Source organism: Castor canadensis, chromosome 1 (genome assembly GCF_047511655.1).
Source record: "Castor canadensis chromosome 1, mCasCan1.hap1v2, whole genome shotgun sequence".
In the NCBI taxonomy this organism is placed as follows: Eukaryota; Metazoa; Chordata; class Mammalia; order Rodentia; family Castoridae; genus Castor; species Castor canadensis.
In genome coordinates this window covers 56,502,524-56,530,281 of record NC_133386.1, presented here as the reverse complement: position 1 = coordinate 56,530,281, position 27,758 = coordinate 56,502,524, and the positions used below count along the sequence as shown (strand labels likewise).

The 27,758-nt window shown below is 37.9% G+C and overlaps 1 long non-coding RNA gene across 3 annotated transcripts in view; it reads right to left on the bottom strand.

The window, feature by feature from the left end:
• LOC141424228 (uncharacterized) overlaps nucleotides 1-27,758 on the bottom strand; it is a 267,525-nt gene that overhangs the window by 135,073 nt on the left and 104,694 nt on the right. The window contains exon 3 of one of the 3 annotated variants that reach the window (XR_012449215.1): nucleotides 21,990-25,761. The exons of the other annotated variants lie outside the window; for them this stretch is intronic. This is a non-coding gene — a long non-coding RNA (uncharacterized lncRNA). Of the gene's footprint in view, nucleotides 1-21,989; nucleotides 25,762-27,758 lie in introns of those variants that run through there. 3 annotated transcript variants of the gene reach the window in all.

Here is a 27,758-nt window from a genome sequence, read left to right as displayed (position 1 = left end):
GACAAGCACATCTCATCACCCATCCATAACATGTATAAACATATGAAAAATCAAGTACAGGTGTACAGTTAAACATGAGAGCCTAAGCTGGAACAGGTTAAACAGGTAGAAGGAAATGTTATAAAGCTTTAATATCCCAACTTTGTGAAGTATAAATAAGAGTTTATCACTTGAAATTCTAATAAAGAACATATTACATAAGCATTTATAAATATGTCCAAGCAATTTTTTTTGTGGTACTGAGGTTTGAACTCAGAGCCTATACCTTGAGCCACTCCACCAGCCCTTTTTAGTGATGGGTTTTTTTGAGATAGGGTCTCACAAACTATTTGCCCGGGCTCACTTTGAAACACAATCCTCCTGATCTCTGCCTCCTGAGTAACTAGGATTACAGACATGAGCCACCAGCATCCAGCCCAAGCAGTTTTTAACAAATAAAAATAAAATTAGGTGAAGGGAAACATATCTTATAAGATAAAATGATATAATAAAAGGCTCCAATGATTAAATGTATGTACATACTCAGAGCACAAAGATAAATCAATTGAATGGAGAGGTATATGAAAAAAATGTATACTGGGAGAGAAAAAAAAGAATGAGTTAAATATGTAAATTATGGTTCTAAAAGAGGCCCAATACAAATACAGCAATATTATGAAAAACAGGTCATGCTAAGGGGAGGTCACTAATGGGAGAAGGAAGGTGAAAGAAGGAAGATAAGAAGGTGAATATGGTTGATGTACTTTCTATACAAGAATGAATATAGAATCTTAAACCTGCTGAAATAACCATAGCAAAGAGACTAATGTAGAAAGGAGAAAAATATAGGGATGAATCAATTGGGCTTATAATACACATATGCATAGAAACGTCTCAATGAAATTCCTGCTAACTATCTTAAACAAGCCAAAATGTCTTTTTTCAAAAACTGGCGAACAGGAAGGTAAAGCAGGTCCTGATTGGGGAGTTGGCACCAGTGAGGGGGGGAGAATATAAGGAAAGGGTATAAGAGAAAGAATGTGGTGGAAATAATATATACTCATGTATGAAAATGGAAAAATGAGACCTGTTGAAAGTAGTCTAGGAATGAGGGGAGGAGAGATAAAGGAGAATGATGGAGGGTGTAAACTCAACCATGATGTATTGTAAGAACTTCTGTAAATGTCACAATGTACCCCTAGCACACCAATAATATGATCATAAAAGATGATTTCAAAAAAGAAGTGCATTTTCAAAACTCTAAAAGCATGCATTGATATAGATGTCACAAATAATTCCTCACTTTTACTCAGGTGCTATACGAGGGTGAGCTTCCCCGTGTGTGCTTATTAGGAATAGCAGCAGCACTGGACCAATATAGATTCTTTCTGATTAGTGACTTACACTCAGAGGCTTACAGCCCTTCAAGGAGCTGGTGACTATGAAAATTTTACAGTTTATTATTCAAACTGTGATACTTTGTAGAACAAAAATGGTGCTATTGATAATTAGGCTGAAGCAACACACAAAATTCTGGGAAAATGAGGACTTGCAGTCTCTCTGCTTGTGGATCCATACTACCAGGGCCTTCACGCCCATTCTAAAGCCACTTTGGAATACAGTAATTTCCAAAGTTGACTGTAAGGATCCAGGCCTAGTTCAGGTGACTTTCTACATTATGCTGTGGCCCAGAGAACATGAATACGTTTATTTCAGAATCACATAATTCCCATGACAGAAGATATGAGGGCAAGGGGAAGGGAGAGGGCCAAAGAGAGCTAGAAGGATCCAAACTAGATTCTATAATGCATCTGTTCTTGTAAGAATACATTACCTCTTAAAGGGCTCACTCCCAACACTGTTGCATTGGAGATTATGTTTCTAACTCATCAACTTTGGAGGAAATATTCAAACCATAGCAGAGGTAATATATACTCATTTTAAAGATGGAAATAATAAGCTTCGAAGATGCTAGGTAATTTGTCTAATATCACATAGCTAGATAGAGCCAGTTGAAGAAAACTTTTTCGTCCTATGCTCTTCCAATTCCACTTGACATTCTTCACTTCAGTATTGACTTCATCCTACTCACAGTTCCAAGTGATATTGATACAAACTTTGTTTCAGATATAGTTGATGGAGGCACGGTCAATGGAGAGGAAGACAGAGACAGAAATACCATTGGGTTACATTTAAAAGAAATAAATGATTTGGAAAGATTTATAACATTTGGTTTTATTTCTAAGACTTCAATTTTAGAGCTGAGTGGGAGTTTTCTACATTGACAACTAATCTTTCCCTACCATGGGTATAGCAAAATTTGAATTCTCAGAAATCGTTTTTAGCTGGGCATGGTGGTGCTGTAATCCCAGTATTTGGGAGGCTAAGACAAGAGGATAGAGTTCAAGATAAGCCTGGGCTACTTTGTAAGACCCTATTTCAAAAACAAAAGCAAAAAACAAACAACAGTCATCATCTTTTTTACCTTCTGCCACCATGGTCTTGAGTCCTATGCTAAAAAAATTGATGCCTTCTCAGCATCTGATGTGCTGCAGTGCCAGATGCATGTCAGTGTGACCACACTGACTACTTTGATTCTGTTTCCTGTACATCCTGCTGAAGAAAGGCCAGCTGAGGAGTTGCAGGGGATTAGTGAGCCATGGGCACAGTGGCTGTGGGATGCTGGATTAAATACCAGCCTTTAGAATTGCATTCTAAGTAGCACTTCACATTTGAGATGAGTTGGATTTGGGTTGCCCCAAGCCAGGCAGAAAAGTCCCTATGCTTCTTTTCCTGATGCATGATCTTTGCTTTGAGTCTGCCCCCACCTTTCTAATTAGGATAGATCTCACAAGAAGGTTACTAAACTTCAAACAAATGCTTAAGGTTAAAAAAAGGTCTAGAAAATTATACATATGGTTCATGCAGGTTTCAAGCCCAACCCCTCCCCCAGCAAATACTGGAAAATTAGACATCAGGTTGAGAAGAACTGTCTTGAAAGGTATGTAGATTGTACTTTTTGGAGTGGGCATACACAAGTTTAAATGAGAGGGTTATCCATTGTGCTTAGAAATGACAATAAACAGGATACAAACAAGGAGAATGGGATCATAGAATTGCATCACTGTTCATTAGAGCAAACAATGACCCTTATGATGCTGGGACTGTACAGAACCACATTATCATCTATTCCAAGCACAAGCACAAAGATGGAACAGAAGAACTAATGAGTTGAGATGTCATCCGAATTTCCATGGGTTATATTTACAGCTTAGAATTGTAGCTTTATTGAATGGTGCCAAATGTTCTTATTTATAATAGCATTAGTGACATTTAACTTGGATAATCCTATTTGTTTTCATTTATTTTAATGAGGTAGTTTGGGATGGTAACCCGCAGCGGAAAATTTGGGAACAGGTGACAGCATGATTTGAAATGCCTCTTGAGTTGAAAGGTAGTTAAAAGCTAAACTGTATGCTTAGATGCACAGCACTGTATATTTTACTCTGAAAACAGAGGCTAAAATGCCAATGTGAAGAATGTAGCACTTTATTACCTTTTAAAAGTCTCCTGCTTGGATGAATGAATAACAAGGACTAATTTGCTGCATTTTTGTGGCCTGTTTCCACATGTCTGCATTTCCCAATGGCGCTTTCTTTATGGAAAAGAATATGCTGGCCATAACACTTTTTTTTCCATGAGATGATCAGATGTCTATGATTCATTAAGTCCTTCAAGATACACACATCCAGTAGTGATGCAGATGGCTAACAGGCATGGATATCTGCCAAACCTTTAGGTGTCCCAGCTTACTAAAGGGGTTTCTAACATTCAGAACCTCAATTATGTCATTTAAACCCATCAACCTTTTTCCTTTGCCTCATGCTATAAATCTTTCCAATCTATTATTTCCATAACATCTGATGCCTGAGGTGAAGAGAACCCCTCTGACATTTTAAGGTTTTCTTAGAGCCTTAGAATAAGAAAATGGGAGCTCTTTAAGTTTTCCTTATCAATTAAAACAAAAAGACTTTCTCTGTTCCATCTTATGTGAAAACTAACTTTGCAGTAAAGCAGCTCTCCAACAGCTTTCTAGGGCCCAAGATAAGAATTCATAATTAATTATGGTTTTTTAAGTCCAAAGAATAAATAGCAACAAGTTATTCTCATCCAAAGAGCACCAGTCTCAGGTTAGCTCCAGCTATACCTTGCAAACTCTAGTCAATATCCAACGGAATCAGCTCTGAGGTCAAGGAATGGACTTATTTTATCAGGCTAGGTCCAGTCAAGAGACAAATTATACCAATGGAGATTATGTAATATAAAAATTTGAAGAATGATTTACTAAGTACTGAATATGCAAAAAGGAAATTATGTACATTCTATCATGTGTATCAGTTATCATGGAAATAAGATGAAGTTGCTACCCATAGCACTGAGATCACAAGGAAGATACAGAAATTACTAAAACTAGAAGCTTGAAGAAAGTCTCCCAGTGGGTCTGACATTTAATTCTAAGGAGGAAACACTGCTCTGATGGTTCTGGAACTGCAGACCTTGGAGCATGGGCCCAGTGGTAGTAGGCTCAGACCTCCCGCGGGGGTTCAGGTGGTGGGGGAAGGGGCAGCTGTCTGGTGCTGGTATAGCTAAGGCCAGTGGAGAGGGCTGTGGATTGGCCCAAACATCTAAGGAGAAGATGCTGTCAGCTAAGACAGTGTACTTGAGGCAGTGCCACGAGATTGATTCTGCAAGTTTGGGAAGAATTGCTAGTTACTGTCAACTGCAGTTACTAGAGTGAACTGTCACTGCTTGTGTGAGGAGGTGTTGCTGGGTGAGGCTGCAAGGGACACCTGCAAAGCTGGAGTTGGAGGTAGCAGAGAGGAAAGAAAATTTCTCCTCATTCAGGCTGGCAGTTCCATGTGAGTACTTTCCTGTTGGCCAAGCCAAACAGGAAACAAATAGAAAAATAAATGTTTTGCTGTTTGTGACTCGGCATCACAAGAGTATAGAAGGATGGGTTTCATACTGACAGACAATAGCTTAGTAATGGTTCCAACTCATTCATATAGTAAAAAAATATACTGACCAGGAGTGAGAGAAAAATCAAACATTCCAAGTGACATTCTTATGATTGATCTTACACCTGACTTTCTACTTCCCAAGTCAGCTCCTCCAGCTAAGAATGTGTTGGGGTAAAAATTGAGCTAAGATTTTTCTTTTTTTTCTTTTTTCCTTTTTCTTTTATTATTCATATGTGCATACGAGGCTTGGTTCATTTCTCCCCCCTGCCCCCACCCCCTCCCTTACCACCCACTCCGCCCCTTCCTTCTCCCCCCCCTCAATACCCAGCAGAAACTATTTTGCCCTTATTTCTAATTTTGTTGAAGAGAGAGTATAAGCAATAATAGGAAGGAACAAGGGTTTTTGCTGGTTGAGATAAGGATAGCTATACAGGGAGTTGACTCACATTAATTTCCTGTGCGTGGGTGTTACCTTCTAGGTTAATTCTTTTTGATCTAACCTTTTCTCTAGTTCCTGGTCCCCTTTTCCTATTGGCCTCAGTTGCTTTAAGGTATCTGCTTTAGTTTCTCTGCATTAAGGGCAACAAATGCTAGCTAGTTTTTTAGGTGTCTTACCTATCCTCACCCCTCCCTTGTGTGCTCTCGCTTTTATCATGTGCTCATAGTCCAATCCCCTTGTTGTGTTTGCCCTTGATCTAATGTCCACATATGAGGGAGAACATACGATAAAATTTTGGTCTTTTGGGCCAGGCTAACCTCACTCAGAATGGTGTTCTCCAATTCCATCCATTTACCAGCGAATGATAACATTTCATTCTTCTTCATGGCTGCATAAAATTCCATTGTGTATAGATACCACATTTTCTTAATCCATTCGTCAGTGGTGGGGCATCTTAGCTGTTTCCATAACTTGGCTATTGTGAATAGTGCCGCAATAAACATGGATGTGCAGGTGCCTCTGGAGTAACCTGTGTCACAGTCTTTTGGGTATATCCCCAAGAGTGGTATTGCTGGATCAAATGGTAGATCGATGTCCAGCTTTTTAAGTAGCCTCCAAATTTTTTTCCAGAGTGGTTGTACTAGTCTACATTCCCACCAACAGTGTAAGAGGGTTCCTTTTTCCCCGCATCCTCGCCAACACCTGTTGTTGGTGGTGTTGCTGATGATGGCTATTCTAACAGGGGTGAGGTGGAATCTTAGTGTGGTTTTAATTTGCATTTCCTTTATGGCTAGAGATGGTGAGCATTTTTTCATGTGTTTTCTGGCCATTTGAATTTCTTCTTCTGAGAAAGTTCTGTTTAGTTCACTTGCCCATTTCTTTATTGGTTCATTAGTTTTGGGAGAATTTAGTTTTTTAAGTTCCCTGTATATTCTGGTTATCAGTCCTTTGTCTGATGTGTAGTTGGCAAATATTTTCTCCCACTCTGTGGGTGTTCTCTTCAGTTTAGAGACCATTTCTTTTGATGAACAGAAGCTTTTTGAGCTAAGATTTTTCTTTCTGACTTTTGATGTATTTCATGTTTCAATGTGAAATCAACTAGTAAGTTTTTTTTTAGAGAGGACAACTGCCTAGCTTTTACTTCAAGTTGTTGTTTACCACTCTGAGAAGGATTTTTTGTCCTATTTTTACTTAAGGAGCAAAAGCAAACTCTACTTGGGAAATGATTTACCAGAGAAGACTAATTTATGAGCAGAGGCAGCAGTAAAATTGCACTTATCATGCCCAGGAATTGTGAAATACCTTGTTAGAGGAGATCTCCTGCCATCCTTCCTTAGTATGGGACAGAACCTGTGACACACATAGCTGCCCTTTCAAAATTTCTAGGCTTCCTGATTCACCTTCTTCCTGCTAGCTCTGAGTTGATAATGACAAAGCCCACTTGCTTTTTCTTTTCTAAACCGTGAGCCTACCCAATACTCACATAGAGTTTTCTTAAATCTATGGAGATCTGTGGGTGTCTTCAAATAGGAAGGCAGAACACCAGATGGATTTTGTTTTTGATAAGGACTTCAGTGAAATGAATGTCTGTTTTATGTAAAGAATGGTCAATGAGTTGCCACCTCATTTCAAGAGTGCTCAGCAAATCCCTGGCGACTGGCTTATGTAACACCCTCTCACAGTAGAAAACTTGAAGGCAGAACAGACTGGTATTGTTTTCCGGTGTTTCACATTGGGAAATTAGTTTGCTGCCTGGCAAGTGGAGAGATGAGCAAGTATTCCTAGAAATAACAATCTACCTGTGTACTTACCAGACTTTCACCCTGGATGGAGGCCCCTTTGTGAAGGCTGGAGATTATTTCTGGGATATACGAATATTAACCAGGAGCTCCTCAAAGGAACTTTAGGAGTAAGAATAAGAAGAATAAGGAGTAGGAATAATAATAATTACTTATTCTTTAAATGAGTAATTGAAAGGCTTACTTACACCTCATCCCATAGCCTGAATCTGATTTTTAGCTAAATGCCTAAGAAGGAAATGACAACAGGTATTAATAAGTGATGCTTCTTTCAGTAAACTAACTGAAACAGAACACTGGATAACATTTATTTGCTTGAGGAAGATATGTAGATATGGAAGCTTATATAAATATCAGTAAGTTTTAACAAACAAACCAATGAGGCCAGGCTTGCTCTAACATGAAAAAATGAGCACTATTTTACTTACTTTGGGGTGGAGAGGTATTAGGGATTGTTTATTTCCGTTCCCAAATAAAACTTGATTTTTCTCCATATTGCAATTAGTCCAAGTTGAATATTTATTCTTTTTTTTTTTGTAGTACTGGGGTTTGAACTCAGGGCCTATACCTTGAGTTACTCCACCAGCCCTTTTTTGTGATGGGTTTTTTCGAGATAGGTTCTCTTGAACTATTAGCCCATGTTGGCTTTGAACCATGATCCTTCTGATCTCTGCCTCCTGAGTAGCTAGGATTACAGGCATGAGCCACCAGTGCCCAGCCTAAATGTGTATTGTTTTGTTTTTTTTTCTTTTTGGTGGGACTAGGGTTTAAACTCAGGGCTTTGCATTTGCAAAGAAGGCACTCTGCTGCTTGAGCCACACCTCCAGTCTGAATATTTACTCTTGTATAGACACTGGGTTCTCCTCCAAATTTGAAGAATTCAGATTACCAGTTATACCCTGGAGAATAAACCTGAGACAAAGCTGCAGTTTCTAGCATTGAAACCGAGGTCCTCTGGGTTCCCGTTGCCTCCTTATGTCTTCTGGAGAAATCACGAAACACCCCGAGACTCAGGCTACTCTTTAGGAATGTCCAATGTCACCAAGGCTTCACATTCAAAGAGACACCAGAGGATCTCAGACAGCCACAGGCCAGACAAAGGGACTTTGAAAGACTCTCTTTCACAGATGAACAGAGTGGTTCAAATTCGTGAGCCTAGACCAAGCCAGCCAGATCAATAGTCACAGTAGAAAACCTGAAGGCCAGTCTAAGACCAAACGCATTAATAAATGAAGAGATCTGTCAGTAACCTTCCCACCAACATTAACCACACCAAAAGCAAGTCAAACCCAGGCTTCTCATAATTGATTCTTGTTCCGACACAAGAGTGAGAAGAGTCACTCGCTGTGGCCAACGGTTACTATACCTCTCCTCGGTAGAAAGCCACCGTCTTCGAAGAGCTTACTAAGGGTCTCCACTAAAGAACAAAAAAACAAGGGTAAGACTGGTTTCCTCTCAAGTTATGACTCAACTTTGGTGACCGCACTTCCACTTGGACCTATTAACATTTGGTGACCAGAATGTCACTCTTTTTAATTGGCCGCTACAGCAAACAGCCTTGCTGCCTTTCAGTCATACAGAAAGCCACAAGAACAATGCCTTTTGACTTTCCTCTCCACATCAGACCCACAGTCAGGCTAAGGCTGAGGTCTATCTTCTCACAATCTACTAGAAAGTGGCCTGCCTCAACTTGCTTACCCTGCTAAAATGAGAAGCAAGAAATAAACAGCTCAGTGGTAATTATAAATACGTGGTGCTGGTGTGTTAATTCTGGTTGTAGATGGCAGAGCAGGAAAGCATGCTTCTCCGTCCCTGCTTGAGGCAGGAGCCATAGTCCTTGGGAGCACAGTGAATCCCTTTGGAGCAGAAGGGATGATAACATGCACCTCAACAGAAGCCAATGGGGAGATTCTTATGAACGCCTACAGACTCCTGGACTAGGAGAGGTGTGGGGGAGGGTATCAGACAACAACCAAGAGTGATAAGGACCCTCTTGTATCTCTTCATCTTCTCATTCTAATAAAAATTATTTTTCTTATTTTCTCCATCTTTCTTGGAAATCAGAAAACCATAGCAAGTTCTGAAGATCCATAGTCTTCACAGGTGATCTGTGCACATTAAGAATTTCATGATGCTAGCTGGGTATAGTGGTGCATCTCTGTAATCCCAGCACACAGGAGTTCAAGGTTAACCTGGGCCACATAGTAAGAATTTGCCTCAAAAAGATTATATGCTTACTTGACTTTGAATTTTTTTATTGGTGTTGTTATTATGTTACTTATGATTCTGTAAATATAAAATATAAATATAAAACCAGTAGTTAAGATTTATTGAGCTCTTATTATGTGCCAAGCACTATGATAAGCACATTAAATTTTTTCTCTCTTTTAATCTCACAACTACCCTGTGGATCAGATACAAATATCACCAATTAAAAATTAGGAGCCTGAGGCATCAAAAGTGAACTGATTGGAGGTCATAGCACTCATTAATAGCAAATCCAGGATATAGCCTTAGGTCAGGTGCCCATTCTATTACCTACTTCAAGTCATTGCTTTCCCCGTTAAGACTCTGAACTGTTTATAAGCTCAACAAACCCAAATATTTAGCTTCAAGAGCCAAACAAAAATAGTTGTTGCAAATTCCACTGTTGGTTTTCTCAAAAGGTGCATATCTCAGGGTCATTAAATTCAATGCCCCGTTTCTTTGCTCTAGTAATTACTTTGGCCTATGGAAAGTGTCCCTTCTGTTCCCTTCCCTTTTCTTTTCTTTCTCTCCCCCCCACCCACTGTTACCCAGGCTGTCTGAAGTTTACTCCTGCCTTAAAGATGCAACTTAACTGCTGCTTCTCTCAAAATGGTTTCTCTAACTCCTGTGATTTCTACTTTTGAATCCCTATAAAATGTAATGTTTATACTACTTACTTGGCACTTATGTTTTACCTTTTGCTATTAGTTCTGTTTGAAAATAATTTATCTTCAGGCTGAATTTATTATGCCCTATTTTTTTCATGAACTGTGAGATCTTTCAAAGTAAGGATCATGTATTAAACATTTTTATATGTCTTCACACACCAAGCTCAGCACCTGAGGCACGTTAAGCTCTCAATAAAAGACCCTTGAGAGCTGGGTTACCAAGTCCCATCATAGCCTGTACTTTGAAGAGAAGCTGGGTTAGTAGGGAAAAAAGTGAGCTTATCTTCTTAGAACTCTAATGTATACTGGAAAATATATTTAAAAGTAAAGTCTGTGGAGTCTGTTTATAGGAGTATGAGAGAGTTCTTTGACCCTTCAATCACTGGCCTCTGTGTCTCAACTTCTCTCTCATAGTCCAGTCAAAGTCCTACATTTCAAACTAAAAGTATATAGACCATGGGACACTGAAAAATAACACTAACTTTTACTTACCGGTTTCACTTACCTTCACACCTGCGGTTTCAAAGGTGTCAAATTTCCTCTGAAGTCTTTCTGAGAAGCTTTGTCCCCCCCACTTTTCCACCCTGCCAGTCATCTCTGTCAACAGCAACAATCTCCTTGTCAAACAGAAGTATCTGGAGCTATCAGTTTTCATTAGCCTTTTTGTTGGGGTAATCCCTGCTTCCTACAAAATGGTTTGCTTCTAGGAATTGATAGTTCCTTTTATTTAGGGTTTCTGAGCCTTCTGTAAGCAACACAGATGATTTCTCACTATTTTCTAAGCTCTCCTTCAGCTAGAAGGGGTTGATATCTTCATTCTCTAGAGTTTGTATTATGAAAAAGTTTGTCATATTACTTTTGTTTTTCAACTATACATGTCATGTCCTAGAAAGGGGTATTTCCTCTGGGAAAACTTTTAGATGACTTTTTGTTCCTTTATCCCTTCCATTTCCTACTAAGAGCCATCCTTTGGTGACCTGAGCCTAGTGAAAAAAGTTTTACCAATGTTGGAATTCTGTCACCTTTTTCATTTATATTGTTAAACACACTGACCTAGCAGAAAGCCACAAGACAGTAAATGTCACCACATGAAAGGACCCCTATTCATCCAGCTTCTGTAAGTATTAATTTTGAATTGGGGACAAGTAAATTGGTAAGTAAACATCTAGACCTCTTTTATCTTTGCCCTCTATGACCATTTCTCTATTTTCAGCCTACCAGTTCTTTGTCCTCAACCTGACCCTTCTAGCGAGTATTCAGAAGGGATGGCGAGCTCTTCATTTTCCTGTGGAAGTTGAGCTATGCAGAGTTTATCTGTTACCTGCCCAATCTGGTCACACTCAGCACCTACCGCCCATCCCCTGCTCCCTCTCTGGTGCTGTTTACTGCTCAGGTATTGAGAATAAGGGGTAAGTACAGAAAAAGAGAAAGCACTAAGAGGCAATGACAGGAATGAAGCCATGAAAGTGACTTAAGATAATCAAATGATGATCGTGGTCTCCACTTGGGCAAAATGAATCCAAAAGAAGCAGGTGACAGGAGTAGTGTGAAGCCATGCATTTTCATTGACTGAACCTGCAGTGTCCATGACAGAGTATAAAGACAGTGATCCATCTTCAAGCAAACCTTTAGAAAAGATGTCTTTTTTATCTCCTGATTTCCTTTAAATCAGTCAATGGCAAAGCAGAGACTGTATCTTTCTTTCTAAAAAACAGAACAATCACTGCTCAAGAACCAGAAAAATGCATGTTCAAGTCTCATGTTAACAAGATATCAGCCATGCAACCTTGTACAGGTGACTAAGTCTCCCAAATGTCAGTTTCCTAATATGCAAAACACAGATTTTGCTCTAATTACCCCACAGCAATAGTGAGGATGACCTGAGTTCACATACAAATTTACTTTCTAAACTTCATTCACTACATAAATATAAGATCTAAGAACATATTATTCTATCATTAATTCTTGGTTTACTGCCATTTCTCAAACCTACTCTTTCAATACACCAGTGAGTCTTTTCTAGAATATTGAAAAATTTCTTTTTTGTAGTTTAACTCCATTTCTAATGCTCTACAAAATAAAACCCAACAAAAGCCAGGTTTTTACTGAACTATTTTTATATAAATATTCAAGCATTTTTGTTTTTGAATTTTTAAAATAACTAAGGAATTGGTTTGCTTTTGAGAAACTGATAGAGATCTCTTTACACTGACTCAGAATACAACAGCTCTTGATAACAATTCATATCTCTCGGTTACAGCATCAGCACTACCTTCCACCGGCAAGCCTCAAGAAGCATTGTAAGCATTGTCACCTCTTCTTCACTACTCTACTCATTTGTATACCTGAACAATTTGTTTCGGTAATTCAGGAGAGCCATGCTTGAAATCCTACTACAGTGCTCAAAAAGGGCAAAATCAATGGAAAAATGATCATACATTGGCTTGAAAACAGAAGAGTCCTTTAACTTGGAGAAGCAAAATTAAAGGAGACAGCCCACTAGTTGAACCCATCACCTCACTGGTGGCATCTGAAAAACAACTTTTACAATATATTTTCCTCATCCTCACTGGTAAATAGCCATTTGAAATTAGCATACCATCTCAAACGTACTAATTATCTTCCATAAATACTTCATATAATGAGATCTACCTGGTGCTAAAATAGATAATTTGTATAATCCAATCAAGGCATTTAATTTGGTTTTAAAAAAAATCTAGACAACATAATGAAAGGATAACTTTTCTTGAATTTGTCAGTTGATGATAAGGCATTGCATGATGTAATTTTGTTTAGAACTGACCCAAACTACAGCCACAAATAAACTCTAGCCTTAATACTTGTTATTAGTGATGATTCATTGCTCAATAGATAATGCTAAACTTTTTACAGGAATAGTGAACCAGACCTTTAAAGAACTCACAAGATAAAACCTTGGTGAAGGTAAAAGTTTCAAAAAGTGAGGTGAGTTGTGGTAAAATTTAGGGTAAAAGCTGATAGTGTGAAAATACCAAGCAAAATCCTTTTTTGTAATTTGAAGTGTCATTTCAAATTTACAATGTGTTGGGCAATAAGAAGCTGTCTGCATAGATGAGAATGCTGATGAAATGGTGTCACCTTGTAAGCAAATGACCCAGGCTAAAGTACAGAGTATCAGTTCACTGATTCATTGTTTTGTGATTAGACCTTAGTGAATATTATCGACAGGAAACTGCTGGGTCACAAGTAGAGAACAGTGGGTGATTTTCAAGAGCTACAATAGGTAGGTGAAAACCATGTTTCCTTTTGTGAGACAAAGTGGGAATGACCTGTGCAGTATCATAAGAACTGAGAAGTACTGCAGGAAGGGAGCAGTGACTCAGACTGTGAACTTACACAGCAGCTCTGCAAGCCACATTCCATCTCTCTTGGCCTCCACTTGTCCTGAACAGAGAAAAGAGGTCAATGACCCAAGGTGCTGTTCTAGAAGTAAAAACAGATGGATGGAAGAGAGCTCTTTCATTGAAAGCCATTCTGAAGATAACTGAACCATAGTTTTTTACCTTTTAATTCCTTTGAATTTGAAAGCATATCCTTCATGGCCATTTATTTTTGACTCAGTTGTTTACTGTTTATTAAGAAAGAGACCTATAGAGCCAAAGTAGATACTGTGAAAAGCTTCAACCTTTTAACTGTGAGTTAGCAGCACCTCATGATAAGTATTCTTATTTGAGCAGCACGACATACCTACACACATAGTGCAAGACATATGAGGTCATTTTGAGTAACCCTATAGTACCTAAATGATTATTCAATATTTAGGCTTTAAATTTTGTTTTCTTCTCATGAGAATTACTCATTACATAAAGATTCTCACATCATCTTTGAAAGGAAACTATTATTAGTAATTGAGACTAAGGTAAACTTCATCAATTCACTCTTCAAAAATTTAATGCTAAAAAACTAAAGACCAAAGGTCAATGACACCAAATAAGCCATCTAACATTACCTGGTTATCTTTTGTTTAGAGACAGGTCAGAAGAAGAACTAGTTGAACAGAAAGAATACAGAAAAGATGAAAGACTTGTTAAGAGAAAACAAGATAACAAAACAGGAAAATGAGAATTAATGGATTAACTCCAGTGGGGGATAAATTCTATAAACTCTGGGCATTCTGAGTTTTCGCCTTTCATTTGCAATTCAGGACAGTTTCTAAAGAGAAAAAGTTTTAGAATTCAAGATATTAGTCCAACGATGATTTCCCAAACATAGAGAGAACACTTTTGCTTCTGCTCTTAGAAGCTTAAAAATTCCTAGTTTTGCAGGATTATTAATTTCAGAGATTTCTTCCATTGCTTTTTTTAGAAGTCAGAAAAAGATAAGCATCTGCAGTGGTGACTCCCCTTTTCCACACAACTGTTTCTGTGTATGGAAAGGAACATTCTTGTGACTCTGACCTACATGGAGGGTGACTGACTTGAGTGTAGCATTTAGGCTACACGGTACCTGTACAGGTGAAAGTGAGAGAATATAAGCAAGCACTCCCTCAGTCTCCCCAAAGTACTCAACTGACCAGGCTCAGGGAATGTTCCATCCTGTCTTAGCAAACAAGAGAGAAAGCAGCTCATCACATGAGGAAGATTCTCTCTTCCCCAACCACTCCTGCAGGCCCACTTCCAGAAGGCCAAGAAGTTGGCGTATATAAGTGGCTGACCACCCTCCTAACTGCAGGGCCACAGTGGTGAACTGTAAAGCCTTTAGAGGAGGTAGAACAGTAGTAATGATGACTTGGATGGTAGCCAGGTGCTGGTGGCTCACCCCTGTAATCCTAGCTAAGGAGGGAGGAAGGCTGAGATCAGGAGAATCATAGTTTGAGGTCAATCCTGGTCAAATAGTTTGTGAGACCCCCCATCTCCAAAATAACCAGAGCAAAATTGGACTGGAGTTGTAGCTCAAGCAGTAGTGCACCTACTTTGCAAGCACGAAGCTCTGAGTTCAAACCCAGTCCCCACCCCCCTGCCACACACACACACCAAAATGATGACTTGAATGGAGTGGAGGCTTTCTTTCTGAGATCACTTGAACATGAAGCTTAACTTGGCTGATTCATAGCAGAAGCACCAAGAAAGAACATCAGAAGGCCAGTCTTGTAAGTCTTAGAATGTGGTTATACTAGTACAAAAAGTATTGCATTTTAATTTTTGAGAGATAATTCACATACTATAAAATACACTCTTTAAAGTATACAATTGAGTAGAGGGTGTTTTTAGGTCCTGGGATGTCACCATTATCCAATTCCATACCATTTTTATCATCCCACAAAGAAATCTCATGTCTAGTAGCAATCTCTCCAAATTACCCCCTTTCCTCAGCACTCAGGAATTAATTCCTTTTCATGGCTAAATAATATTCCATTGTATGGATTTAACACATTTTGTCTATACTTTCATCAGTTGGATGATGGATATTTTGGTTGTTTCCACTTTGGGGCTATTATGAATAATACTTCTATGAACATTTTTTATTTTGTGTAAACATATGTTTTTAATTCTCTCTCTTTTTTTGGTGGTTATTGGGGTCTGAGCACAAGGTATTGTGCCTACTCAGTAGGTGCTCTACCACTTGAGTCATGACTTCAGCTTTTTTTAGCTTTAGTTATTTTTTTGGATAGGGTCTTTCATTTTTGCCCAGGGCCAGCCTTGCATTTCAATCCTCCTACATATGCCTCCTGTGTAGCTGGGATTACAGACTCATACTACCTTACCTGGCTTATTGGTTGAAATGGAGTCTTATTGACTTTTTTTTTTTTTTTTTGGCAGCACTGGGGTTTGAACTCAGGGACTCATACTTGCTAGGTAGGTACTCTTGCCCTTGGAGCCACTCCATCAGCCATCTCACTAACTTTTTGCCAGGGCTGGCCTTGAACCAAGATCCTCATGGTCTCTGCCGCCCAAGTAGCTGGGATTACATATATAAGCCATTAATCCTGACCTTAATCATCTTGAGATATAGCTAGGAGTGGAATTGTGGAGTCATATGGTAACTATGTTAACTTTTTGAAAAAATGCTGAATTCATTTTTAAAGTGGCTGCATCATTTCAGATTTTCATCAGCAATGTACAAGGATTCCAACATCCCTTATTTTTCCCTTTCTTCAATTATAGCTCTTTTTCGTGAGCCTGAAATGGGATTTCATCATGGGTTTGATTTTTATTTCAACTAGTGATACTAAGTATGTTTTCATGTACTTATGGGCATTTGCATGTATTCTTAAGAGAAACATATATTCAGATGTTTTGCCCATTGTCACATTGGATTATTTGTCTTTTATTGTTGAATCATAAAACTCAACCCAGTAGTGGTTAATAATATATATATTTACAGATACACGATTTACAAATCATTTCTCCTTCTCTATGTGCTATCTGTTCACTTTCTTGGTACTGTCCCTGGAAACACAAACCTTTTTAGTGTTGATGAAATACAACTTATCTATTTTTTTCCCTTTGGTTGCTTGTGTTTTGAGGTTATATCCAAGAAACCATTGCTAAATCCAAGGTCACACATATTTATACCTTTAAAACTCTTTTTAAGAGTTTTATGGTTTTAGCACTTACAGTTAGGCCTTTAATTAATGTTGAATTAATTATTCTGCATGAGATGAGACAGTGACAAACTGCCCTCTTTTTTTTATTTTGTTGTTTTTATTATCATATTATTGTTGCATTGGGGCCACATTGTAACATGTACAAAAGTTCTTACAATGTGTCATCGTTATACCCAAAAGACTGTGACACAGGTTACTCCAGAGGCACCTGCACATCCATGTTTATTGCGGCACTATTCACAATAGCCAAGTTATGGAAACAGCCAAGATGCCCCACCACTGATGAATGGATTAAGAAAATGTGGTATCTATACACAATGGAATTTTACGCAGCCATGAAGAAGAACGAAATGTTATCATTCGCTGGTAAGTGGATGGAATTGGAGAACATCATTCTGAGTGAGGTTAGCCTGGTCCAAAAGACTAAAAATCGTATGTTCTCCCTTATATGGGGACATTAGATCAAGGGCAAACACAACAATGGGATTAGACTTTGAGCACATGATAAAAGCGAGAGCACACAAGGGAGGGGTGAGGATAGGTAAGACACCTAAAAAATTAGTTAGCATTTGTTGCCCTTAACACAGAGAAACTAAAGCAGATACCTTAAAGCAACTGAGGCCAATAGGAGAAGGGGACCAGGAACTAGAGAAAAGGTTAGATCAAAAAGAATTAACCTAGAAGGTAACACACATGCACAGAAAATTAATGTGAGTCAACTCCCTGTATAGCTATCCTTATCTCAACCAGCAAAAACCCTTGTTCCTTCCTATTATTGCTTATACTATCTCTACAACAAAATTAGAGATAAGGGCAAAATAGTTTCTGCTGGGTATTGAGGGGGTGTGGGGGAGAGGGAGGGGTCGGAGTGGGTGGTAAGGGAGGGGGTGGGGGCAGGGGGGAGAAATGACCCAAGCCTTGTATGCACATATGAATAATAAAAAAACCCCAAAACCAAAAAAAAATGTGTCATCGTTGAATTCACCTCCCTGCCCCCGTCATTTTCCTTTATCCCTGCTCCCCCATTCCTGGAATTTCAGCAGGTCTCACTTTTCCATTTTTGTACATGAGTACATAATATTTCCACTACATTCACCCTCCTACACCTTTTCCTTATATCCTCCTGCCTCCCACTGCTGCCAACTCCCAGACAGGACCTGTTTTACCTTTGGGATCTCCATTTTTTAAAAAATCAACTGCTCTCTTTTGCATGTGACTATCTGATTTTTCAATCACTACTTGTAGAAAAGACTCTTTCCCCCCATACAGTGGCCTTGGCAGCCTGTTGAAGGTCAAGCGACCATAGATGCATGAGTTTACTGATTTATATATCTATCCTTAAGCCAGAAACCACATTGTCTTGATTACTGTAACTTTTTAATAAGTTTAAAATGAGAAATCATGAGTCCTCCAACTTTTTCTTTTTCAAGATTATTTTGGCTGTTCTTGGCCCCTGAGCTTTTGTATGAATTTTAGGATCAATCTGTCAATTTCTTCAAAAAATAGTAGCTAGAATTTCAATACGAATGACACTGAACTTGGAGGGGCATTGAATTTGAACATATTAAATCTTCAAACCTGTGGATGTAGATGTCTTTCCATTTACTTATGTATTTTAAAAGTTCTTTCAATTCTGTTTTATAATGTTCAGAATATATAAGTTTTATACATTTTGTTAAATTTGTCCCTAAGGATTTTATCATTTTCAATGATAATGAATGGAATTATTTTCTCAATTACATCTTCAATTGTCTCACTGGTACTGTATAAAAATAAAATGAATTGTTATATATTGATCTTCTATCCTGAAACCTTGCTAAACTATTTGTTCTACCACTATTTTAGTGGGTTCTCAGGACTTCCTGTATATGTGATCTTGTTATATACAAAAAAAAGTTTTATTTCTTTCCAATCCTTTCATTTAGTTTCTTTTAATATCATTTTCTTGCCCAGTTGCCCTAGAACTTCCAGTTCAAGCATCAAGGGAGAACATCTTTCTCTGGTTCCTGGTGTTAGTGGGAAAGTATACTATCTTTCATCATTGAGTGTGAACTTAGCTGTGGGTTTTTATGGGTATCATCAGTTGCAGAACTTCCCATCAGTTGCTAATTGCTGAATGTTTTTTATTGTGGAGGTGTGTCAAATTTTACCAGATGCTTTTTTCCTCACCTATTGTAATGATCATTTTGAGGTTTTTTTTCCCCCTTTAGTCTATTGATACGGTATACTATATTAATTGATTTTTTTTATATTAAACGAACCTTGAATTCCTGGGATACATTTTAATTGGTCATTGTCTTTGTTCACAGAGGCTACCATAACAAAATACCAATTGAACAATTGGTGTTTTGCTTAAACAATTGAAATTTATTTTCTCATAATTCAGGAGGCTAAAAGTCTGGTATCAGGGCTAATTTTGAGTGGGGCTCACAGAGGAGGCACTCCAATATATTTAGGTTGCAGTGCATCCACACTGCCACTTGGTCCATGTGATCCACCAGATACAATGGTGCTTTGAGGAACCAGAGGCACATAGGAATGCACACAGGAACGTGATTAGAAAATTGTGGTGACCAGAAAATGTGAGTAAGAAGAATACACTTCTATAAATGATCAAGAAGTGTGAAGATAATTATGTGCCAAGTGAATGAAGCCACCAAAAGATGGCTTCAGCACAGAAGGTTTTATTAATAATCAGGGGAATAGAATGACCTGTTCCACAGATATCAATTGGCTGCTTTCCCCACCCACCCTATCACGACCCAACGGGCTCATTAACAACGTAGCTTTGGTAGCAGGGGTACAGGTTATGCCTGGCATCAGCAACATGGACTTCCACTAACCAAGGCTGAGTTGGCTAGGACCAGTGCTGAGTGCACAACCTGCCAGCAGCAGAAACCAACACTAAGACCTGGTGAAAGATGGATTGCACTGGACCACTTCTATCATCGAAAGGGAAGCATTTTGTCTTACAGAACTAGACGCTTACTCTGGGTATGGATTTGCCTTCCATGAAGGCAATGTTTTTACCCAAACTGCCATCTGTGGACTATAGAATGACTTATCTTCCAGCATAGTGTTCCACATAGCATTGCTTTTGATCAGGAAACACATTGCACAGCAAAATTAATGCACTAGTTGGGCCATGCTTATGGAATTCTCTGACCTTACCATGCTTACCACCATTCTGAAGCAGCTAGCTTGACAGAACAGTGGAATGACCTTTTGAAGATTTAGCTATAGCACCAGTTGGTGCTAATACCTTACAGAGCTGGGACAGTGTTCTCCAGAATGTTCTCTTTGCTTTTAATCAGTGCCCATATATTGGTGCTGTTTTACCATCAGATCGGATTCATGGCTCTAGGTATCAAGGGGTAGAAATTGCATTATCATCACTCACTATTACTAGTAGGTCACTATTACCCTTAAAAATTTTGCTAGCAAAAGTTTTGCCCATAACCATATGCTCTTCTGGCCTTGAAGTCTTCATCCAAAGGAGAGGACTGCTTCTACCATGAGACAAAACAATGATCTTATTGAACTGGAAGTCTGGGTTTGTCATTGCCTCTGAATCAAGAATCAAAGAAGAGAGTTACTATTGGGGTGATTGATCCTTTCTTACCTTTAGACTTGAACTAAAAAATCAGATCTTAGTCGCATATTTGTTGATACTTACACTGGAATTTTTTCTCTTTTACTCTCATGTGTGTGCATGTGTGTGTGTTGTTTTGCTGGAGATTGAATCCAGGACCTTATTCCTGCTAGGCAAACTCTCTACCACTGAGCCACAGCCTAAGTCCTTATGCTAGAACTTACACTGTCAGCTTTCTTGCGACTCAGGAATTCAGACTTAGACTAGAACCACACATTGGCTTCCCTGTGTCTTTGGGTTGCCAAATGCACAGGTGGAGACTTTCCAGCTTTCATAATCGAGTAACTTGATTCCTTATAATAAATCTTAGATAGATAGATAGATAGATAGATAGATAGATAGATAGATGATAGATAGATAGATAGATAGATAGATAGGTAGACGGGTGGGTAGATAGCACATATATGCATGTTTTAGATCTGTTTTGCTAAAGACCTGTGATGAATATAGTCATGGTACAGAATCCTTTTTATATATTGCTGGATTTAATTTGAAAATATTTTGTTGAAGATTTTTGTACCTATATTCATAAGAAACCTTGGTCTGTAATTTCCTTTTCTTGTGATGTCTTTGATTTTAGTATCAAAGTGATATGGACCTCATAAAATTAGTTGATAAATATTCTGTAGAATTTTTTGATTTTGCTGTGTTGCTAATTCAATCTCTGCTCTGTGTTCATATTTTCTAGTTCTTCTTGAGTCAGTTTTGGTAGTTGGTGTCTTCCTAAGAGGTTGTTTATTTCAACTAAGCACTGTGTTGGCATACAGCTGTTCATACTATTTCCTTATTATTCATTTTATTTCAGTAAGTGTTAGTAGAGAAATGTCCCCTCTTTCATTTCTGATTCTAGTCTTTTCTCCTTTTTTTCTTGGTCAGTTCAGCTAGAGTTTTGTCTTTTTTTTTTTTTAATCTTTTCGAAGGGCCATCTTGAAGTTTCATTAATTTTCTTCTATTGTTTTTCTACTGCAGTCATATTTGAACTTGTAAGTTGATATTCCCTTTAACATCTCATCTAAGTGAAATTTGTTTCTCTATGGTAGTTAACACAACATTCATTGGACAGAAATGCATAGTACAGCCTACCGTGGTATTTGTCATTGAGTGGGAGCATGAGCCAATACTCTCACTTAGGGAAATCCCCCACCTATTGGTTTTTTGGAAAATACTTTAGAAAAAAATAACCTTATTACACATTCACAATGCAGCACAACTTTAAAAGATATGTGCAATTGTATAATTCCTTTTACATAAGTTTGAAAACAATCTTTGGAGATGTAAGACTTTTTTTAAATCCTTTTTAATTCAGAGAGTTGGCTGCACGTTCTATATATTTCATATATATTTCATGTCTCAGATTAGAGCCCAGAAATAAACCCACACATATATTGTAGGTGACTTACCCCTGTAATTCCAGCTACTCAGGAGGCAGAGATCAGGAGAATTGTAGTTCTAGGCTTCCAAGCCAGTCCTGGCAAATAGTTTTTTTTTGTGCATACAAATGTGCATACAATGTTTGGTTCATTTCTCCCCACTGCCCCATGCCTTCCTTTTCCTCCCGCCCCCTCCCTCCCCCCTACCCCTCGCTTCCAGGCAGAAATTGTTTTGCCCTTATCCCTAATTTTGTTGAAGAGAGAGTATGAACAATAATAAGAAGGACAAAGGGTTTTTGCTAGTTGAGATAAGGATAGCTATGCTGGGAGATTATTCGCATTGCTTTCCTGTACATATGTGTTACCTTCTAAGTTAATTCTTCTTGAACTAACCTTTTCTCTAGTTCCTGGTCCCCTTCTCTTATTGGCCTCTGTTACTTCAAAGTTTCTACATTAGTTCCTTTGCACTGAGGACATCAAATGCTATCTTGTTTTTTTTTGGGTTTCTTACCTATCCTCACCCCTCCCTTGTGTGCTCTCGCTTTTATCATGTGCTCAAAGTCCAATCCCCTTGTTGTGTTTGCCCTTGATCTAATGTCCACATATGAGGGAGAACATACGATTTTTGGTCTTCTGGGCCTGGCTAACCTCACTCAGAATGATGTTCTCCAGTTCCATACATTTACCAGCGAATGATAACATTTCATTCTTCTTCATGGCTGAGTAGAATTCCATTGAGCATAAATACCACATTTTCCTAATCCATTCATCAGTAGTGGGTCATCTTGGCTGTTTCCATAACTTGGCTATTGTGAATAGTGCTGCAATAAACATGGGTGTGCAGGTGCCTCTGGAGTAACCTGTGTCACATTCCTTTGGGTATATACCCAGGAGTGGGACTGCTGGATCATATGATAGATCTATGTTTAGATTTTTAAGAAGCCTCCAAATTTTTTTCCAGAGTGTTTGTACTAGTTTACATTCTCACCAGCAGTGTATAAGGGTTCCTTTTTCCCCACATCCTCGCCAACACCTGCTATTGGTGGTATTTCTAATGATGGCTACTCTAGCAGGGGTGAGGTGGAATCTTAGTGTGGTTTTAATTTGCATTTCCTTTATGGCTAGAGATGGTGAGCATTTTTTCATGTGCTTTTTGGCCATTTGAATTTCTTCTTTTGAGAAAGTTCTGTTTAGTTCACTTGCCCATTTCTTTATTGGTTCATTAATTTTGGGAGAGTTTAGTTTTTTGAGTTCCCTGTGTATTCTGGTTATCTGTCCTTTGTCTGATGTGTAGCTGGCTCCTGGCAAATAGTTATTGAGAGCTTAGCTCAACCCATGGCAGGGTGTGACTGTCATTCCAGCTACTAAGGAAATGTAAATGGGAGGATCAAGGCCCAGTCCAACTTGGACAAAAAGCAAGAACCTGTCCCAAAAATAACCAGAGGAAAAATGGGCTGGAGGTATTGCTCAATTGGGAGAGTGCCTATAGGCATGAAACCTTGAGTTCAAACCCCACTACTGCCAAAAGAAAACAATTTGAGTTTCCTAATCCCCTGCTCCATTCCTCTTCACACTCTATTCATGGGCAACTACTGGTCTGCTTTCTGTCACTATAGATTAGTTTGTACCTTCTAGCACTTTTCATAAATTGAAATATGTAATACACTTTTGTATCTGGTTTCTCTCAATCAGCATGATTATTTGGAATTCATCCATGTTGTGTGTATATCAAAATGACTCATTTCTTTTTACTGATGAGTGGTATTGAGCTGTGTGGCACACAACTTATTCGTCCATGTTCCTAATGGAGTTTTGAATGCCTTTTTACATTTTTTCTATTACATATAAATTTGATATGAAGATTTGTGTGCAACTCTTTGGATACATGATTTTGTTTGTTTGGTAAATAATACTTAGGAGTACAATGGTTGAATAAATTGTAGGTGGGTTTTTAAGAAACTGTGAAACTATTTTTCACACTATTTTTCAAAATGATTGCATCATTTTGCATTCCCATCAGCAGAGTGTGACAGTTCCACTCACTCTACAACCTCAGCCAAACTTGGATATGGACAGTTTTTTGAATTTTATTCCCTGCAGTGAGTGTCTATAATTGTTCTTTCACTGTGGCTTTAATTAGCCTTTCCCTGGTGATTAATGAGGTGACACCTATTTTTCATGTGCTTATTCCTATCTGTACAGATAGGAATATGAACTGTTCATTCAAATCTTTCACCCACTTTTTCCAAAATTAGGTTGTCTTCTTAGTAAATTGTAAGAATTATGTAGCCTAGATATAGGTTCTTTGTCAGATATTTATTTTTCCAATACTTTCTCATAATTAATGTCTTGCCTTTTTATTTTTGTAACAATTGTGTTTTGAAGGACAAACTTTTTAAAAAATGAATTAATCAAATTTATACATTCAGTTTCTATGGTTCTTGCTTGGTATAGTATTTAAGGAAGCTTGCAAATCTCAAGGCTCGCTAAGGTTTTTTTATAGCATTTTTATAGCTTTGAATTTTACATTTAGAATACATTTGAGTTTTTTAAAAATATAGTATGAGATAAGGGTAGGGCTCTCTTTTTCATAAAACTAATTTTCAGCACCATTTATTGACAAGATTATTCTCCTACACTGCATTGTCTTAGTAACTGTCACATCATGTACCTTTATTTTTAGAGTCTCTATTCTACACTGTTAGTAAATACATTTCTTTTTGTGCTACTGACGTACTGTCTTGAATTCTGAAGTTTTATAACAGGACTTCAAATCAGCTAGTGTAAGTCTTCCAACATTGTTCTTTCTAAAAGTCGTTTTGCAAATTCTAAGTACTTAATTTTTCTATATAGATTTTTGTTACTTTGTATACAGAAATTTGATAGAATTTTGTTTGGAATTACACTCAATCTGGAAGGGAATTTGAGAAGAAATGACAATTTAACAACTCAGAGTTGTCCAGTTCAGAAACACAGCACACCTCTCTTCTGTTTTGGTTTTTCCTCAATAATGCTTTGTAATTTTTAAGTTGTGTATGCTTTTGTCAAACAATGTGCTATAATTGTAACAAAAAATACCAAAATACTAGTGGTTGAAATTTTTTTCTGTGCTGACATAAATCCCAGTCTAGTATTCTGGGTCCCATGCAGTGAGTGATCCCAGATCCCAAGTTATTTCCATCTGTTAGTACCACTGTCACCCTTGGTTTCTGAGTCCTCTATTAGATCCTCTGTATCTGAGCAGAAGACAGGAGAAGGGAGAACCTTGAATAGGAGAAGTTTTCATAAGCTAAGACCAAAGCATCATGTATCACTTCAGCCCATGTTCTATTGACTAGTCAGTCACATGGTACCCAGGTAATAACTGTAAGAAAGGCTGCAGAATGTCCCCAGCCACTGTATGCAAAGAGGAAAAGGACAGAGGAATTACTTAGTACAAGGCAGTCTCAGCCATCTAGATAAATAGTGTAGAGAAAATCTCACACATTGAATAAAGAGGTGGAAAAAGATATGTGATACAACCTTGTGTGAAAATGTCAAGAAAAACTTAAATGCTCATTATCACAAGACTGGATTAAAAACATATTTCCTAAAACAACCTCAAAAGAATGAGCCATAAAGCAAAATGTAATGGATTTGTCTGTATTAAAATACCAAAGACAATATTAAAAGAAGAGTCACAGGCTGGAAGAAAATATTTTCAACATCTTAACTGAAGGCCATATTTGAGAACATGTTTGGGTCCTTTGAGTACTTAGGCTATAACAATGGGCATAAATCTTGCATATAATCACCTCATCTAAAACCAACAGAGTGTTTGTTTTAGTCTGTGTTCTGTTGCTATAATTGAATATCATAGACTTAGTAATTTTGTAAAGAATAAAAGTTTATTTAGTTCAGGATTCTGAAGCTGACAAGTGCAAAGTCAAAGGTTGGAATCTGTTGAGGACCTTCTTACTGATGATTTTCTGCAGAGTGCTGAGGTGACAAAAGACACTACCTGGAAAGAGAGGCACATCCAAGAGACAGTCAAACTGCTTTTGTAACAGACTTACTCTTTAGCTAATCTATCCATCCACTAGTCTATGAATGGATTAATCTATTTATATAAGAATAGAGGCCTCATAACCTAATCATCAACTAACAACTTCACAATGAAGATGAAATTTCAACACGAGTTTTGGTGAGGTCATTCATGTCATAGCAGTATTAATGACTAAAATATCCTTGAAAACTTATAAATCAATAAGAAAATACAGGAAACTCAACAGGAAAGAATGGACAATTCACACAGAAGAAAACCAAATGACTAATGAGGATCTAATGAGTTATTCAAGTGAAATAGTAGTTAGATAAATGCAAAAAAGAAAATACTTTTGTACCCATCAGATTTGCAAATATCACAGTCAGATAGTATCAAGTGTTCATTAGGATGGAGGAAATGAGTATCCTCATGCACTGTGGTGGGTGTAAAAACTAGTTATGTGTCTTGACCAGCAACAGGAAAGCACTTTGAAATTAAATTGCATTTCACAGTATATGCTGTAAGGTACCATATGTGAGAATATATCATGAAATGGGGAGGCTCACTAGTAAGGGAATGGAGGAGTCATATACAATGGATGTACACTGTGGAATACCATGAAGCAGTTAGAAGCAATGAACCTTACAAGACAAACAATAAGAAATGATCTTTAAAATCTCATGATAAATTTAAACAATAAATTAAAGAAATTACAGTACAACATAATTTAGACACAATATCCTTAAAGTTTATATATACATCCAAAGACATATTATTAAGTAAACTAGAGAAGGAAATAAAGAGCAGTATTGTGATTTATAGAGGACTGGATTGGATCGATGATGCTAATGAGACTTGAACTGCTGAGATAATTAGCTTAGAAACATGACCTAAAGCTTCCCCGAAAGAAAAAACTAAAAACAAAACACCCTACATAAAGGGGAGAAGGTATGAGTCATGTAAGCAGGATAGTCCAACTGGTAAAAGACAGGAAAAAAGCATAGAGTCTCTCAAATTTTAGTTAACTCTTATTACATTGAGATGGTTTGGAAATTTTAGTTAACTCTTATTACATTGAGATGGTTTGGAAATTTTAGTTAACTCTTATTACATTGAGATGGTTTGGAAATTTTAGTTAACTCTTATTACATTGAGATGGTTTGGAAATTTAAGAGGAAAACACTATCCTATGACACCTTTGGGTTTTTAGAGTGTGAGAAGCTTTGTGGGATTGAGGGGTGAGATTTGCTGTTTATTGAGAAACCCATGGAGTGGTTTGAAATGCCAAGCATGGTTTGCCACACTGCACTATACTGTAATTAAGCCATTGGCTGTGAGGCCTGTTTGCCCCATTTAATGTGCTTTGTCAAACAGGGTGTTTGCCTCTTGCTGTTGCTGGATCTTTCTGACATGCAGCTGAGAGAGGGGGAGGTCTCCACATAGTTTCCTGCACTTTGCTTAGGCAATCATTGTGTTCGCTGTCAGTAAACAGAGGCTCTGCCATGACTATTTGACTGTAGTTACAAGTGTTGGCAGGAGATGGTCAAGGAGACAGGAGGAAATTAAGATCTGTGGTCCTTTGAGATACAAAATTGTAAAGCTGCCACAGAAATGAGTCAGCCTATGAAGTTGGGCCATAACCACAGCAAGCCAGAGTGCTCTGGCTTCCTTAGTCATAGATGCACACGGCACTTAAATGCTCCATTCCCTCTGTATATTCACAGCACCCAGAGCTCCTAAATGAATTTTGTTGATTACCTGTTGAAGTCACAGACCCATGCACATAGTGCACAAATCTGAATCTCAAGTCTGTATAAAGTTATATTATTCTTGGAGCTGTAGAAATGTTGAGAAAAACTAGTTAATGTATTTCTTTGGATCAAAAACAACCTGTGGAAGATAGCACCTGACAAACACTTTGTATGATGTAAACTATTGCAGAGTGAAACCCAAGAAACTAATTCTGAAGACAC